Source organism: Sitophilus oryzae, unplaced genomic scaffold, assembly GCF_002938485.1.
Source record: "Sitophilus oryzae breed Bouriz unplaced genomic scaffold, Soryzae_2.0 scaffold_910_pilon_pilon, whole genome shotgun sequence".
NCBI lineage: Eukaryota > Metazoa > Arthropoda > Insecta > Coleoptera > Curculionidae > Sitophilus > Sitophilus oryzae.
The window spans coordinates 2,179,925-2,198,779 of NW_022147540.1; the positions used below are offsets into that span (position 1 = coordinate 2,179,925).

At 33.0% G+C, this 18,855-nt stretch overlaps 1 protein-coding gene across 1 annotated transcript in view; it reads left to right on the forward strand.

Annotated features, from left to right (window-relative positions):
- LOC115890769 (octopamine receptor Oamb) overlaps positions 1–18,855 on the forward strand; it is a 163,044-nt gene that overhangs the window by 21,231 nt on the left and 122,958 nt on the right. The gene's annotated exons all lie outside the window — the stretch shown is intronic.

Genomic DNA, 18,855 nt, shown 5'->3' on the forward strand with positions numbered 1-18,855 from the left:
TAATTGTGTCCAGCCTTGTTCAGCTTCCAAGATTGAGATTGAAGTTGTCGGTGGAAGTGATTCTTTGATGGCTTCCCGGAGGGCGTAGGCGGTATTGTTGTTCTCTAGACCCCGCATGTTCAATCTGGTCATGTTGTTTTGCATTTTACAGTGTGGATGTTTGGGTTTTAACTGGATTTTCATTTTTAAAATTAAAAGTCGGTGGTCAGTGCCGCATTCGGCATCTATTCTGGCTTTTGTGAGCATAACATCTTTTAGATGCGTCCTTCGAACGATTATGTGGTCTACTTGATGCCAGTGGCCTGATCTAGGATGTTTCCAGGTACCTTTGAACTTGTCCTTCAACATGAACCACGTATTGGTTATGCAAAGATTATACTCTGCGCATGTTGTTAATAAGCGTTCACCATTGCTATTTAGGTTTCCTATTCTATGTTTTCCCAATACGTCAGGCCATATTTCCTGTTGTTTGCCAACACGGGCATTAAAGTCACCTAGCAAGATGATCCGTTCGTGCTTTGGAATTCGTTAGAGTGCGTTTTGTAAAGCTTGGTAAAATTTATCCTTATCCTCAATTTTACAGTCAAGGGTGGGAGCGTAGACACTAATGATGTTGACGTAAGTTTTGTCTGATATGGGGTACCTTAGGGTCATAAGACGTTCGTAGACACCAATAGGTACTTCTGTTAACTTGGTGGCGATTTCGTTTTTGATCGCAATGCCTACGCAATGAATTCTTCTGTGTGTTGCGGGGTGACCTTTCCAAAAGAAGGTGTAATGGTCCTCAGTGAGACTATCTTCATCCGCAAAGCGGGTTTCGCTTAGAGCGGCAACATCTATATTTAATCGGTGGAGTTCCTGTGAGACCAGTGCTGTTCTTCTCTCTGGTCGATTTGAATTTATCTTGTCCAGTAGAGTGCGGACGTTCCACGCCGCAAACGTGAAACATTCATGTTTTTTGTTTCTCCGATGATACGCTCGAGTAGGCACCCCCTCCCGGAGATCCGATTGAGGGGGTATTTTACCTCCGGACGATAATTTTGTCCCACTCGAATGTTACATCATTGCTGTGTGTAAGCTGCGTGAAAAGGTTTAACTGTGGCGGTTACGCTGCCGCACAGTTTTGGCTGCAACTGTAGCACGGGATGGCTATGGCACACTGAGGACCGCGACGATAGTTCCCTTGTGCTACGTTCTCGGCTAGCTAGGTGTATTTTATTACTCCTTTTCCCCAGAAGATGGTAGGTCTGAGGGTTGTATAAGGTTATACCGCCTATACTCGGACGTCAGAGCCTCGTTTGTGTAAACAGGGTGCACCACGTGAAGGTGAGGTTGACTTTTGGGTAAGCTAGGCTATATGTATCGCTTCAATACCCCTTGCACCCCAAACATATATACATGTTTACGTATTAGGCAAACGGATTCAAATATAAATAAGGAAGGAAGAGTCAATATTTTTAATATTTTAAAAAAGTCCCGGCAATGAGTTTGCTGTTTAGTCCCAGTGAATATAGAACAGCTCTCTTCTGGAGCCTGAAAATGCGGTCAAATTGAGTCGCACAACACGTACCCCAGAATGGAAGGGCATACCTGAGGTGCGACTCAAAAAGTGCATAATAAACAGTTCTAGCCACTGACAAGTTAAGCTCCTTAGAAACAGTACCTTAATGCAAAACAGGCAGAGCTCAATTTTTTGACAAAGCTTCGATATGTATGTCCCATTTCAGAGAATTGTCCACAACAAGCCCCAAGAACTTTACAGATTTGACGACGTCAATGGTGGTGTTGTTAAGTACAAAAGGCTGCAACGAGTTTTTATACGACAAAGCTTTAGTTTTAGAAATGTTGAGAGTCAGGAGGTTCGAATCGCACCAAGATTTAATGGTGATTAAGTCATTTGATATAATCCTATGAAGTGCCGTGATGTCCTTGTTGTTCCAAGTGAAGCTAGTGTCATCCGCAAAAAGACATTTTTGCCACTGATGTTTATGTTAGTAATGTCGTTAATAAAAAGAAGAAACAAAATAGGGCCTAGTACTGAGCCTTGTGGTACTCCACATTCTATTGGCTTGCTAGAAGACAACGTGGTATCCACCCTCACAAGTTGACTTTTGTTGCTCAGATACGACTTAAACCATTCGAGAGATGATCCCCTGAACCCATAGTGCTGCAGTTTATTAATTAAGATCTTAAAATTTTACACATTTATCATCAATTTTACATTTTCAACATCGATTTACACAATCGAACGCCTTAGAAAAATCACAGAAAATTGTTGCTGTAGAGTGATGGTTGTTTAGGCTGGAGTAAACATTATTAAGGAGGGAAAACATAGCGTCATTTGTGGACTTGTTGCTTAGAAATCCAAATTGGTATTCAGTAAGTATTTTGTACTTAAACAGAAAAGATACCAGCCTTCTTTTAACCAATCTTTCTACGATCTTAGATAGCGTTGGAAGGAGTGCAATTGGGCGATAGTTAGAAGCTTCATTTTTGTCTCCTCCTTTATGCAGAGGAATGATTATTGCCGTCTTAAGACATTTTGGAAAAATACCATTTTGGAACGACATGTTTATTAAAGTTGTTAGGTGATTCAGAGTGCTTTCTGGTAGATTCGAAAACATTTTTAAAGTTAACCCGTCCGTCCCAGAAGAGGATTTATTTTCGATGGTATTAATTGTACTGCGAAGCTCTTCTAAAACTACGGGCGAAAAAAAGAAACTGTGTAAGTTTACAATATCATTAGAGAGATAAGAAAGTGGATTATGAGGAGGACATACGGTATTAGTTAAGTTTTTCGCTACATTTACAAAGTAATCGTTAAGGTTCTCAGGTGAGGTAGAGATATTAAGCTAGAAGAAGCTTTGTTTCTCAACTCATTCACAATAGACCATGTTTCTTTAGCAACAATACCAGAATTGACTATTCTCCTATTATAATAAAGGTCCTTAGCGGCTCTTATAGTCTTATGATAAATTTTTCTGTATAGTTTTACGTAATTGTGGAAGAAGAGACTGTCTGAGAATTTTTTTAAGTGAGATAATGAACGCATGTTTTAAGAAGATATGCGTAGACCTTTAGTGGTCCAAGGTTTATTATGCTTATTTTTTTATAGGCCTAAGAGGAAAGGATTTGAACGCTAGACTGGTTAATGTTTTTACGAAAATAGAAAATTCGGTGTCATATTGACATCAAAATCAAATTTCTCATGCCAAAAAACTCCCATACACCAATTTTCATCCAAATATTGACGTTACTTCAGGAATTATTTGGAAAAAATCGAAATAAAAATGAAACTTCTACACCCTGTATCTCCGAAACTAAGCATTTTAGAACATACATTTATACGAACTTTTTTACTTATTCTTATCTGAAGAATATGCTGCCGAAGTTATACATAAATCCTAAAAATCAATTAATTAACAAACTGTATGAATAACCGTTTATTAACGAGCCTCTTAATTATTTGAACACACGGTAGAGCATAAACAAGTTCATTCATATTAGAGTTAACGAATATATTTCACTGAAAAAAACAATAAATGCCTTTATTGTAAATTTTTTTGACAATAAAGGCATTTATTTAATTTATTCATAAATATATTTTGAACACCCCTGTAGCATTTAACTAAAATATCTTTTTCTTCATCTCTATAAAACTCTCCTACCAAATTTTGGTAGTCCAACTTACCACACTGAAATCTAACATTTGTTTAAACAAAACTAAATATTACAAAAACTATTAATTTTAGATAAATAACATTATATATAAAAAAGTTATACAATTTTACGCAGAATCTAAAAATAAAATAAAAATAGGGTGTTGCATTAAAAAAAAAATGTGTTATATCCGCCACACTTTTTGAAGCACCCTGTATACTCGATAATAATTTTATAACCTATATGTTAACCTTCCCTATAACTTTTATATTTAACATTTTTTTGTAAACCTCGAAACGAATGAGATAATGGACTTTACTCTATCTTTGATAGAGTAAAGTCCATTAGTAGCCATGTGATCTCCCAAATACAATGATGTAGAACAGTAGCCCAGAAATTAAAAAAATAAATAAAATAAAGAATTTGGGACACTCTGTACTTAAATTCTATTACAAAATGTGTCAAAAAGCATATCCAAATCTACAAACTAGCCCTAACAAGCGGTGTTTGGACAAATTCTATAAAATTATTCAAACAGCAATGCCTAACATTTATCTCAAGCACATTTAACCATGCAATTATCAGCAATTAAAAGCGAACAATAATAAAAAATAATATTAAAACATCATAATTTTACCTTGATTTATGCCGCCACATCCAAATGAATCTAGTAAATTCAGTCAATAAAACAGGTTCCACTCACCTAAAAAACACAAATTAATTAAAAAATACCCGATCTCTTAATTAAAATAAATAAATAAAACACCCCCGAATTAATTATATTTAACTACTAGAATTCCTAAAATTACGTTTAACTGCATCTCCTGTATCGTAGATTACGCTCATTAAAGTTAAGTAAGACTTTTGTATTTTAGTGTACATAAAATAGTCATCGATTTTTGAGCCCAATCGTTAAAATCCAAATAAATTCGCTCAATCGTTTGATACTGCATAGATATTCTCGATCGCCGCTGTCTGCTGCAGCGAGAAACTCCATCGCGCCTTGCCATGGAAACAATTTGTCTCCCAAACTTTGACGCGTCGCCGTTTAGGTTAAAAAATTCGACAAAAATTGATCAAAATAACGCAAATAAACAAATGTTTCTAGTATCTTACCCATTTAAAAGACTTAACAGACCTCCAAGATGATTATATTACATCAAAACACACACAGGAACTATTATTTCCGGGAAAATACTATTAAAATGAGTGAAAATATTTTGTCACGCGTTCCTTGTCGGGGTTTTTGTTCACAACTGGCATAGATAAATGAAACAAGTTTAGATTGGAAAGTGCCCATAAGGACAATGTAAACACTATTTGGCGCTATTCTTGCAACGGTCGCGACCCAAAACTTTTGAAAATTTCGGAGCGGTTCGGCTTTTTCCGGAATTATATCGCCAAATATTGTTTATTCAAATTTATTATTATTTTAGTTTAATTTTATAAATAAAAGACATTGTGTTGGCTACAAGAAACTTTATTTTATATAAGGACGCATGTATGAAATACATATGAAACATTGGAAACCGACGTTATGCCACGATCCACGATGGTTTTTGCAGTTCACAGTTTACAGCACAGCTTTTTAAGTTTTTAATGCCACTTTTTCACAATTATCACCGGTTGGAGTAAATAAAACTTGAATTAAACTCATAAGATAGGAACTATTACTTTGAAAATGGACGCTATAAACACTTTTCGGAATTTTTTTAATGAGAGCGGTTTGGATTTTGAAAGATTATTATGATTTTTGAAGATTCTGACTTTGACAAGAGAAAATTATTTCTGTTTTTGCTTGCCGTTGTTCTTAGCGACCGCTATAGCAGCGCCAGATCGCGTATAACGGTCGCGACCCAAAATAATTTCGCGATCCAAAATTTTTACGGGCTTTCCAATCTAAACTTGTTGCATTTATCTATGACAACTGGCAGAAGTGTTGTTATTTTGACGTGTGCTGTGACCGAATTGACAACTTTTGATTGAATTTATTATTAATGTGATCTTAGAACAGACATATGTAATAGGTGATTTTTAATTATAGAACTTATATTTAATAGAAAGATTGTTACTGTAAGTAAATGTTTTTGGAATAGGTAATAAAAGGGCTCATTGCGGAAAATTTGTTGGTATTATACGACTTAATAATGTTTTATTAAATATTTTTATAAGAAATCATGGAAATGATGTAAAATAGAAATATTTTAGTAATATTACAGGGATTTTTATAGAAAATTTACAACTTTCTTGCGGAATATTGAATCTTTTTAGTTTATAACACATTAGAAATTGTATAATATTTCTTTAACAATCAAGTTTAATATAAAAATATAATAGCATGAAAACATATTCTACCAAATTAAAGTAATTCTTGTGGACCGTTTAGATTTACTTTTTAATCGACGTAATAGATTATTCTTTAACCTATACTAATATATAAAATCCTTAAGTAACTGATATACTGATTAATCAGGGTTTCCACAAGAAAATTTTTGAATGTGCAGAATTTGACCATAAAAATGTGTAGCATTGTGTAGCAATCCATGACAAATAATTGTAAACTATCCAATAAGACCAAGAATAAGACGTAAAATCGCCAAATTTTAAAGCATAATTACGAGTCTCGATAAGAGTCTCACTTCCACTCGTTTGTATACGTCAATATATTCATTTCCCATTTCATTTCTTCTCATGCCAGCAAATATTGCAATGACGTCAAAATCGATGTCGCGAAACTCACGATTTTATGGAAAAATTAGATCGGTTAAAAAGTCTGTTTAAAAACTGTAAACAATTCAGGACTGTTTAATCAGCCAAATTTGTCCATAAAAACTGCAGTACTTGCTGATATGGGAGGAAAAGTGAAATAGGAATTGAATATTATTCACGTATGCCAACGAGTGGACCGAACTACAGTGAAATTCGGCCTCTGAATTTGGCCAAAGTACGTGTTATGTATTATTTAAGGAATTAAGCAATCCTGTCTATTTACCGTTTTTGACTCGACCAATAGATGACCGAAAATGATATTTGTCAGTTCAAAATTTAAAGTTCACTTGCGGCCTCTTTTAATGTAACTTAGATAACTTAAAGCAAAAAAAAAAAACAGCTTTTTGTCAGCTGATTTACTGTTCTGGTATTATTTTTTATAATAAATATGTGAATTCTCAAAATGTGTAGCACAGGCCATTGTGATAGTAGTGCAGTCATGGAAAGCAAATGTGTAGCAAAGTAATTCTTGTGGACTGTTTAGATTTACTTTTTAATGAAAATAAAATACTGATTAATCACGATCCTGCTCAAACCACTCAACGTAAGAAGCTCAATTTTGACATACAGGTTGATTCTAGGGTTTAGAGGTTCGATAGGAAGGGATTTTTCAAATATTACAATATTTTTTATTTAAAAAACGCTCAAGTTTCCGAAAAAACGCTTAAATACGTATATTTTATTTTGTTTTTTTTACATACTTTAAGATTTTTTAAAAATGTATACAGGGTGTTTCGAAAAATCTGGTCATTGATGAATCACGATCCTGCTTAAAGCGCTTGACGTAAAAAGCTGATTTTTGGAAAACAGATTGACTTTAAGGTGTAGAGGTATGATAAGAAGGGATTTTTCGAAACTCGAATACTAAGGGGGTGAAACTATCCCTCAAATATTAAAATATTTTTTATTTAAAAACCGGTGAGTTTTTCGGAAAAACTCTTAAACACGTATATTTTATTTTGTTGTTTTACATATTTTAAGATTTTTTATAAATTTATACAAGGTGTTTCATAAAATATGACCATTGAGTAATCACGATTCTGCTTAAACTGCTTGATGTTTAAAGCTGATTTTTGGCAAACGAATTGACTGTGGGGTGTAGAGTTTCGATATGGAGAGGTTTCTCGAATCTCAAATTCCAAGAGGGTGAAAACGCCCCTCAAATATTACAATATTTGTTATTTAAAAAACGGTTAGTCTTTCAGGAAAACGCTTGGACAAGCATAATTTATTTGTTTTTTTTACAAATTTTGAATTTTTTAAAAAAATCATACAGGGTGTTCCAAAAAGTTGGGTAATTGATTAACCACGATTCTGCTTAAACTGGTTGACGTAAAAAGCTTATTTTTCGAATGTCAAATTCCAACGAGATGAAACTACCCCTCAAATATTACCAAGTTATATAATAATATCGCCATATTGTTTTTTTCTCATGCTGACATAAATGTGAGAAAATTTTATCCAGTTTGTATGTTAATGGAAATTCTTGCTTTGCTTCATCATCACCATTACAATTGATTAATTCGACGCGAACGAAGTCGCTGGTACACGCTAGTTAGTAATAAAAGGGTTTATTGTGGAAAATTTGTTGGTATTATAGGACTTAATAATGTTATTTTTTTAAATAATTTTATAAAAAATCATGGAAATAAGTAAAATAGGAATATTTTAGTGATATTACAGTTATTTTTATAGAAAATTGCCACTTTCGATACAGTTTAGATTTTCTATTTAATCGAAATAATAGATTATTTTTTATATTCTTTTATAATTATGATGCTGTGCGAGCGCCAAGTCATTATAGGCTTGCTTTGTAAAAAAACTTGCCTTATATTTCTACTATAACTTGTTCTCGTTTTTATTTTAGGCACGTTTTGTTATTCAATCCACAGCTACAGTTACGGAACTCTATTTCACCCACACTTTTTCATCCAGCACTGTTTAGCAGGACGAGGGAAAAAGCATAAGGGAACAAAGAAATAAAAAACCGTGGCTTGTGTAATGGCTGCAGCCACACCGCGTAAAATAGAAGAAGCTTTTAAACATTCGCATCGTTCGTATTCCGCATATAGAGCGTGTAAAAAATTAAAAAGAGTGTATTTGAGTTTTAAATACAACACGTAGCTCATTACTGAAAGGATTTAGATGTCTTTGATGCACACGACGCACAGTGCTTCGAACATATGGCTCTAGAGGACAAAAATCCAAAACTTCTCTTTTATTGTAAGCAATTTATTCAAACTAGGTTTATTTGACACAAATAATGAGTACTCTCATTGTACTAAATGATGATGTTCTTAGTCCCACGTTTATGAAAAAAAATCTTATAAATAATAATAATGTTGGAGCTGTGTGCCATCTAAGGAAATAATAAGTTATAGTATGAAAACGGTGTAAGTATTAAATAAATTCCTGTGATAAAAAAGAATTGAAATAACATTAGAACATGATTCCTACAATATAAGCCTAATATAAGATAAAAATGTTTTTCTTTAATGAAAAAGAAACATTAATGTTATATTTAATTAAAAAAACTTAAGATACTATAAATTTACTTTAGGACAACAAAATGCATAGATCGTAACTACTCTGATTCAGGAGAATCACTGCTGACAGAATCTTCCAAATTTATAGTATCCAAATCACAGGTAGATGAAGTATCCTCACATATAAGATATTTCTGTACATCATTTTCTTTTCTGTTTATCATGTTACTTTTTCGCGTTGTTACTGTTCATTTTGTCGGTATGAGGGGTTCGGATGTTAATAGTTACCTCTTTAATTGACCATATCCATATATTAATTTTTCCTTTTCTTGGGTATGAGATTTTATAATAAATTGAAAGATGGACACTTTTTTTATGCGACGTTTCGCTCCAACATAGTGGACTTTTTCAGGCACAAGTGGTGTCTCATTTGACTGGAAGGTTCATCAATATCTAATAAGAACATATTATTTTTTGAAATACAAATAATTTGGAGTTCTTGTCCTTATGATCAAGCCAAGTATTAGCCAGATCGGCATTGCTTATCAATTTTACTCCATCTGAAATGTATTATAAAATAAAGTTCGTCGCAAGCAGACGCAGGTGAACTATACAAAAATTAAAAGTGTATGAATATGGCAACAAAAATATTCAATAAATACGATATGTTTTGATATGTTTTTTTTTAAATACCTTTTTGAAGTTTGAAAACTTAAAATTTTTATACCCATTTAAGAATCATCTTAAAAAATAAATAAAAACTAAACAATCACGAACTTGTTTAGAAATAAATTTAAAGTACATACCTTGTTTAACAATATCCATAGTGGCTTTCAATTAAGTACGTACCCGTTTAACTCCATAATATACAGAACTACTATGAATGTTATTCTTTTCACTGATGAGATAATGATCGCAAAATTTATTTTTAGTGAAAATATTTGCTAACAAAAACGCTGTTTATGAAAAATAATATACAGAATGGTTGAACATTGCTATAAGTATAAAATTATATATTTAGATATTAGTAAATTTTAACTTATTTTTTGATTTTTGTCCATGGGACGAAGCACTGTGCGACGTTTCAATTTTAATGACTAGATAAATACTGGATAGTGGAAAAGCGGATTTTGCTCTGAGAGATAAAGTTAAAATATTATAACCGTATAATATTGTTATTGGTACTTTTCAGCAGCTTGGTATAATATTTTTGATGCAAACCACTAGAAAGTCTGTATATGGAAGCGACTTTGTTACACATTATTATCCTTATATCAATTAATTATTCTACGATTAAAATAAAGGTAAGTTTGGTTGAGGTTTATCACACTTAAGGTTGTCGCCGACTAGACCGCGGCGCGACGCGGCGCGGCGCCATGTGGAAATTTCTTTTGTCTGCTTGCCATGTATTTAAATGGACTAACGCGCATTAGAGCGCGCAGCGCAGAAGCGCGCCGCGGAATTTCCGTCAAGAAGTCGGAAGACTTCTCTAGCAACTTTTTTCCGTCTCCCGCGTTTCGGCGCGTTGCAGTGTGCGTACTCACAAGGGAAATAATTTTGCATTCGAGTCTTTTCAGTTGGCTTTTTGACTAGGAACTAGTGATATGTATCAATGGCAGAATTGTATTTTTAAAGGTAAATTAGGCAAATCGATTTTCATAAAGGAATATGATATTTTTTTTAGTCTTCCCTCACTAGAGACAGATGGACGAAATGCCTTTCTATCAAAGATTTAATATAATTGAGGGGTGTAGAGGCAAAACTGGCAATCTCCACTTTTTAACAAAAGTGACAATCTCCAATTTTTAAATTCTAATTACCTAAATATATAAAAAAGATCAGGGTTTTTTTGACCACATAACTAATATACACATCAGAATAAATAAGAATTATCAAAAATATTAGTAATTTGTCTCTTCTGAAAAAATATGATGAGTAGATATACCCGGTGTTTTTTCTTCTAAAACCCTCAATTGAGGAGTGCGTAAAATGTTTCCTTTATATTTTGTAATACTGAAAAAAATGATTTTGTCTTTTATTAAATCTGGAAAAAGATGGTAAAATTCTCCAAACTTCTTTCTTTTTTTGTTAATCGTATGAGTCCAAACTTTTCCTCACCCCCTCTTCCTCTTCCTCTGTTAGAAGAGCACAAAAAATACGCTTTCGTCCGTACTTGAACTCATTGCTTTAAAAACTAAACTACAGTAAGTAAAAAACACTTCAACTATAACTAAATAGCGTTGCCGCGTTTCAAAAGCGCGCTATAGTGGGCGCAGTCCCTTCGCAGCCGGACAAAAATTCTCTTCCCAGCGCCGCGCCGCGCAGCGGTCTAGTGGGCGACAACCTTTAAACCTTACCGTTTTTGAAATATTTTCAATTTTGTGAAATTGCAGTAAAAATTTTAAAGCTTCATTTTTTCAAGGGTATCAAAGTTTTTAATACTAAATATTTACTGAAGTTTATTTATTGGTCAGTTATTGTGTTGCAATAATAAAAATTATACTACCACATACAGGGTGTCTAAAAATAAATTTTAAATAATTTCTAGTTTTAAACGGCAATAACTTGTTTAATTTAAACGTTTAATTTAAACGGAACAACCTGTATTAATTAAGGGAATCAGATGCACAATTGTCTATCAAATTATATTATACCATTTTTTACCTATCCCTTCAAATTTTTATAGAAAATGCGTTTTCTTATAATTTAGACCTCATTTATCAATATACCCATCGAATATTGACATTTTAGATTGTTTTTAGAGCAACAATTGTAAATATTACTAGCCCATTTGTATACAAAAAGAAAACGATTTAAATTTTTATAAAACAGTATACCATTAATTAAATACACCACCATTATTTCCGCCAAAATATTAATTAATTACATAGTTAATTGTGTTAGTTAATAAATTATTCTAAATAAATATGAATTTGAATCAGAAATCAATATAATAATAAGTTATGAAAATGAACGTCTCTGTTATTATAAACAAGCATTCGTGAAAAAATGAAATAAAATTTTTAGTGTAATAAAAAGGTGTTTTTTTAAAACTTTTTTCCACACTGTCTAATACACATACGCAATTCAGTTTTTTAGTATTTGGAGCAATTATTATTAACCAACGCAAACATTGGTCCACTTTAACAAATATTTAAACAGTTTTTTTATTCTTTAGTGAAACAATCGAGCTATATCGACCATATTAGTATCTATACTCTTTAAAAATTTGTTACATCTTTAAAAATAATCTAAAATGTCAATATTCCATGGGTATATTGATAAATGAGGTCTAAATTATAAGAAAATGCATTTTCTACGAAAATTTGAAGAGATAGGTAAAAAATTATATAATAGAGTTTGATAGACAATTAAATTGTGCATCTGATTCTCATAAAATATACAGGGTGTTCTATTTAAATTAAACAAGTTATTGCCGTTCAAATGTAGTAATTATATAAAATAAATTCTTAGGCACTCTGTATAAGGTAGTATAATTTTTATTATTGCAATACAAACTTTAGTAAATAGAAATACTTCAGTACAATATTTGGTTTTAAAAACGCCTAGAGAAATACAGTATTAAAATTATTACTGTATTTTGACAAAAACCTAAATATTTCAAAAACGATAAGATTAAAATGCGGCAAACCTTAATCAAATTTTCTTTTATTTTAATCATGGAAACTAAAAATATAATAATATACGGGGTGTTCCATTTAAAAAAATACAACTTTGATATTTTTTATTTATTTGGGGCACTCTGTATCTTGTAAAAATATTTTTAATTTGTAGCTCGAATAGTACTTCAACGAACCCAAAACTTACAATTTGCAAAAATCTAATCCTTTAGCTACAATACTCCGTGTCGTATGTGGTGAACAAGCCTGTATAATTTACAGATGGCAACTTTCACTTTTAATTTAGAAAGAGGTACTAAAATGTCAAATCATTTAGCTACAAATTGCTTAAAAAATCATCAAAATCGGTACGCTAGAACACAATATATAAAACTTTAAATTACATGAAAATGAATTAGAATTAACAAGGAGTTTATACAGAGATCAGTTTCAAACTTCATTTAAATGTACCAATCCTTACTGTAACGTAATTTTCATTCGATTTCACACAGTATAATATTTTCGTACAATTTAAGAATAATGTATACAATATGCCCAAAATATAATCCGAAAAATAAAGATATTTTTCTTCTAAAACGCTCTTTGGAAAACGTTTTGTTCGAAAATAGAATGGAGAGCCGTGAATACGTTTAGCAATGCAAACCGAAACTCGGCGCGAAAAACGCTTTGAATAGTCAAGTGATAAATGAAAGAAAAGAATGATTTTGTCGATTCCTTTCAGGATTTCTATATTTTTGTCGAGCAAGAGCCCGCTGTAATTTTTCAAGTGAGAAATGTATATCGAATGAATATTTATTAGGCTGAAAACTGTGAGAATTAATGGGTCTGATTGGTTCGGATAGAGTTCTAAGTTTTTATCTTGCTTGTTCAAGTGTTTTTTAAACTTTCGATTTTATTTAATGAAACATTCAATCAGATAAATAGTTTGTTAAAAGATTTAGAATCTTAAGGGAATCTGTTTCCATTATATTAGAACATATTGGCTCTTTACCGCAAACAAAATGAAAAATTGATCGGTTTAGTTCAATTATTATTTGGAGTATTTCCGATTTTTTTATATATTTGGTGTTCTCCTATATTAAAATTTTACAGATTTCACACTCTTATAACAGAAGCATAAAAACAATACTATAGTTGATATCAAATAAAATTATATAAGGATTCTTGCCACTTAACTGCTAATATAGAAATTTAATTCTACGCTAAGGATTCTTGCCACTTAACTGCTAATATAGAAATTTAATTCTACGAGATTCTTTGGAATAGGGACTCCATCATCAGGTGAGCTTGGGAGATCCACAAAATGACAACCACAGCGCAGAGATAGTTAATTCCGACTTGTCGGAAAGTACCGGTTAGATATTAAGTCCCGAACGGGAGATAGCGGCTGCGTGCAATGGTAGTACTTTCGTACCACCGAGGCGCAACTATCGATAGTAAAAGGATTGTAAAAGGTTTTTTTTCAGGCAAGCCAAATTATAAAATAGAAAACAAATTTCTTGCAGTAGAGGTATATAATAAGATTATATAAGGATTCTTGCCACTTAACTGCTAATATAGAAACTTAATTCTACGCTGTGTTTGTCATAATGCGGATCAACCTGCTCTCACTACCGGTTTCGGAGCCCTACTCCATCATCAGGTGAGCTTGGGAGATCCACAAAATGACAACCACAGCGCAGAGATAGTTAATTCCGACCTGTCGGAAAGTATCAGTTAGATATTAAGTCCCGAACGGGAGATAGCGGCCTGCGTGCAATGGTAGTACTTTCGTACCACCGAGGCGCAACTATCGATAGTAAAAGGATGGTAAAAGGCTTTTTTTCAGGCAAGCCAAATTATAAAATAGAAAACAAATTTCTTGCAGTAGAGGTATATAATAAAATTATATAAGGATTCTTGCCACTTAACTGCTAATATAGAAATTTAATTCTACGCTAAGGATTCTTGCCACTTAACTGCTAATATAGAAATTTAATTCTACGCTGTGTTTGTCATAATGCGGATCAACCTGCTCTCACTACCGGTTTCGGAGCCCTACTCAAACTACTTAAAACATCACAACACAATTCATTTAAACCAAAAACTCGTAATACAAAATTAAAGTGTCAAAACTTAAAAAGGGGGAAACGCCAGAACATTTCATCACTGAGCGCGCCGAGACGACAGTCATTCGTGTCATAAACTCTGGTACGACTGATATCGGAGATGGGAAACCAGATTCTGGTTTTTGTTAAAGCACCTAGACTGTATAATGAGCTATAACCGAAGAAATAGCCCAAGCAGCATTTGGACGTCGGCACAACCTCGTGCCAACCCTAGTCTGCACTAGTTTGGAGAATAATTTTTGGATCGAAACGACGTTGGATACCTACGTTGGCTAGCAGCTTTATGATTTAGTTAGAGACATATGCCAGATGGCAGTAAAGGAAAACAAAACAAAAGTATTTAAGTGTGGAGGATGTTTGAAGATCATAATTATTGAAATACTTTACACAACTCTGTAACTCGTTACCCAAGGCAAAAAAGTTAAACGCAAACAACTTTATTGATAAATGTATTGTTTCTACTTTAAAAACTACTAATGGGCCTTAAAATTAAAGAAGTTTTAAAAAATTTCTTGAATTTTTTTTTGTAAAATGAGAATAATTTATTCGCAGTTGAAAAAAAAAATCCGCGTGTTGTTTAGGGTCAAATGTTTCAATTACTAAATCTCGCTTAAGATGGGCTGGCCACGTATATAAAACAAGAAAACCGCCTACCGAAATCTCTTCTTTACGGTGAACTTGTAGAGGGTAAGAGGAAACCGGGTGGACAACTCAAGAGATACAAGGATGTTTTCCACGAAAACTTAAAGGGGATAAACATGCAGAATGAGAGGGAAGAATCAGCGCACAATAGAACGTAATGGAGAAGAATTGTAAACTCAGTTAACAGCGACAATCAAAAAGTAAAGAGGCAACAAAGCAATGAAATTTTGGAATGTCCGGAGTGCGGAAGAGATATAACATCACGTATAGGGTTTTTAAGTCACAGAAAACTTCATGAAAGGAAACGCATTGCGTAACCATCTTCTGGTGCGTGTCGAATACTCGTCAGCGAGTAATAACAGTAGTAGAGCAGTCTAGCTGCCATTATTTAACGTATAGGTATAAATTTGAATTAAAAGATTGGGATTGAGTGGATTAATCTTCAGTTTTACCAGAAGATATAAAATTGAGCTTTAAAAGTGTTCCTTAGTTCTCTTGTTTATTATTCAAGTATTTTCCTTTTTATGTCCAGGATTTTAAGATAAATCAGGTCAGTCGGCGCTTAATTTCATTGCTTTCTTGATCGAATTACAGTTGTAGCGATGCAAACTAGCCAAGCTTATCGTATTAGTCGTATTTACCTGACTGCCAACCGACCAAAAATTGATTAAATGGATTTGAAGTTTCTCCTTTATACCTTTTAATTTATTTTGTAAACAGTAAATAAGATATGCTTTACATGAAATATATCTGACAACTAATACACAGCTCAGGATCTCTACTATCAGAAATCAACCGAAGAATTAAGTTAACATGGAGTAATGGAACAAAGTGAATCATAATCAAATCTAGTGTAGCGTTTTTTTTTAACCATTACCACTGCGAACGGCAGCTTTTCATCGGAGAGCAGTCGTGGATAAGGTATTTCACTAGAGAGAAAACCAATCAATAACAATAAGCAAAAAAATACAGATATTGGGCGCAAGGCATGTACAGAGAAAGAAAACACAGTTGTATATTACTTAAAACTAATGACTATATTTATTCATGATGTTCTTTGCTGGTACATGACATTGTAGACTTCTAATAAATATATATAGTAGTTATATGTCAAAAAAAAATGGTGTTAAGAGTTGTACTAAATATCTATGAAAGTAATACCATTACAAGACATAATGTAATGAAACCTAAGATCTAAATCATATTTTAAATATTAAATCGACATGAATGTTCTTAACAATCTAACCACTAAACATAGTCTGTCCGATATTACTTAAGATGTACATTATTGTTTAAGACTGAAAATGTTTTAGATGTTAAATGTAAAACTAGAACTTAAATCTACACTTAGCTGTTCTTTATGTAACCTTGCTTCAAACAGTAGTAGCGTGAGGTGGTCTCGCATCTCTGTACTCGGCCATCCAATACAACAAAAGGGGGCCAGAATGAGGACACCATGAATTGATACAGCCGTAACTACTAACTAAGTTATAGATGGGAACGAAGCAGCATGGGGCTTACGCTGTATCCATACTATGGCAATATGGGGACACTACCCGTACCTTGGAACACTACTAGGACCTTGGATAATGTCCGTAACTTGGACCATAACCTTGGATCATAACTACCCGTACCTTGAACACAGTCCGTCCATAAGACCCTAAAAATACGAAACTCTTGTTTAAAATAAAACAAGGTCTAATAAACAAAATGAACCTACCTCGAATTACTTCCGAGGGCTCAATAATAAACAAAGAAACTGTCCTTTCTTCCATGTAACATTCTGGAGGACAAAAGAAAAGGGACGCCAACGTGCCAGCAAAATACAAATACAAGTTAAGTTGGGACATCCAAAACTCTACCCTAAAAATATGCAGTAATAATATCGAATCTAAAATGATAATATTTCAACTTTACCTGTTGCTTTGAAATAGCAGCTGATTCAGATTATACAGCAAGATTTAAATAATCACCATTTCTAAAAGCCGGGATGGTTAGGTTAGGCTACAGAGCGCAAAAAGTCAAAGTGAGTCCACAGCACAGAGAGTTGACAGAAGCGATGTTGACAGCGCCTCCACAGAGCGATAACAGGGTTGTGTCAAACGATAACAGGGTTGTGGACTAGAGAACGTAAAAATTACGCCAAGCGCGTCAAATAAATTATCAGGCCTGAACGATACGGAATCTGATGACGATACGCCAGACATCATATATATCATATATAAAAAAGACATGTAACGAACTAAAAACGTTACACTAGAATGCCACTTTATCTAAAAAAGAAAACTTTCGACCAATATGAATTACAAGTCATGAACTATGCATGCGAAAACCTGGATGTGGAAATTGTGGAAATATTCCTGAAAATTTCGAGAAACAATAACGTGAATAAGTACAGACGCGGCAGTCGAGTAGCAGAAATTGAAAATCGACATTGGAAAATTTATTTTTACCGATATTATTATTATTTACGTATTTGAATAAATGTCGAATTTCTATTCGCGCAGTAAAAATCGGCCAAAAGCCACTCGAATAACGATAAATCATGCCCAAACGAGCGTGCAGAGAGATTTATTTGTTGGTGCCCGTTAAATTTACGATAGCTAATAAACAGTTTTAAATAGAAAATCACTAGTTTTGAGGATATTATAAAAATAAAACACATATAAATATATTTGAAGTACTCTATGACCGGGGCAAAAAGAACTAAAATTAAACGACAGACGACACCTGGAACTGACAGGTACAAATATATTTCGGCAACAAATTTGTAGTAATGACATTTATATACTACTGTAAATATTTTCTGAGAACATCTATTTTAGTGTTCGGTTTGGTTTGCTTTGATTTAATTTAGAAGAAATACACATGAAATATATAAATATATTTATTAGAGTCAACGCTTTAATAGACGTGTTTACGTAACGGACAAAGATATAAAACTGACCTCTAAGAGTAAAGTTTCAATCAGGACAAGAAGTTGCACGAATGAGTTATGATTGCTTTGGTTTCAACCTTTTATTTTTGTGATTCTGTGTTTCTTTTTAATTTTAATATAAATCTGATTGCTTTGAAATGTCTTGATTTTAAAACTGAACGTCAAAGTCAGGTTTCAGTGGAAAGGGCTAACAGAGACATTAAGGACATGTTAGCTGTTGTATTCCAACATTTCCCAATATTATGTAGTCAAAAAGGCTGTTATAGGCTAAAAATGACGATTTATTTTCCCATCTGGATGATTAAAAAATTATGCTTACATAAATTTAAAAATAGAAATATCTTTTTCAAATCAAGTAGTTTTTCAATGGAAGCACAAGAGACAAGCCAAAGAGATAATATAGAAGATCATGCGCAAATCACTTACAAGCAAGTAGAAGGAACAATAAGGAACTTCAAAATAGAAAATCTCCTAATCAAGATAAAATACCAAACGAGCTAATAAAAAACGCAGGCACGGCTATCATAGAGGAATACACAAAACTGTTTAACATTATATTACAACATAAGAAAATACCAGAAGAATGGAAACAAAGTATAACAATACCCATT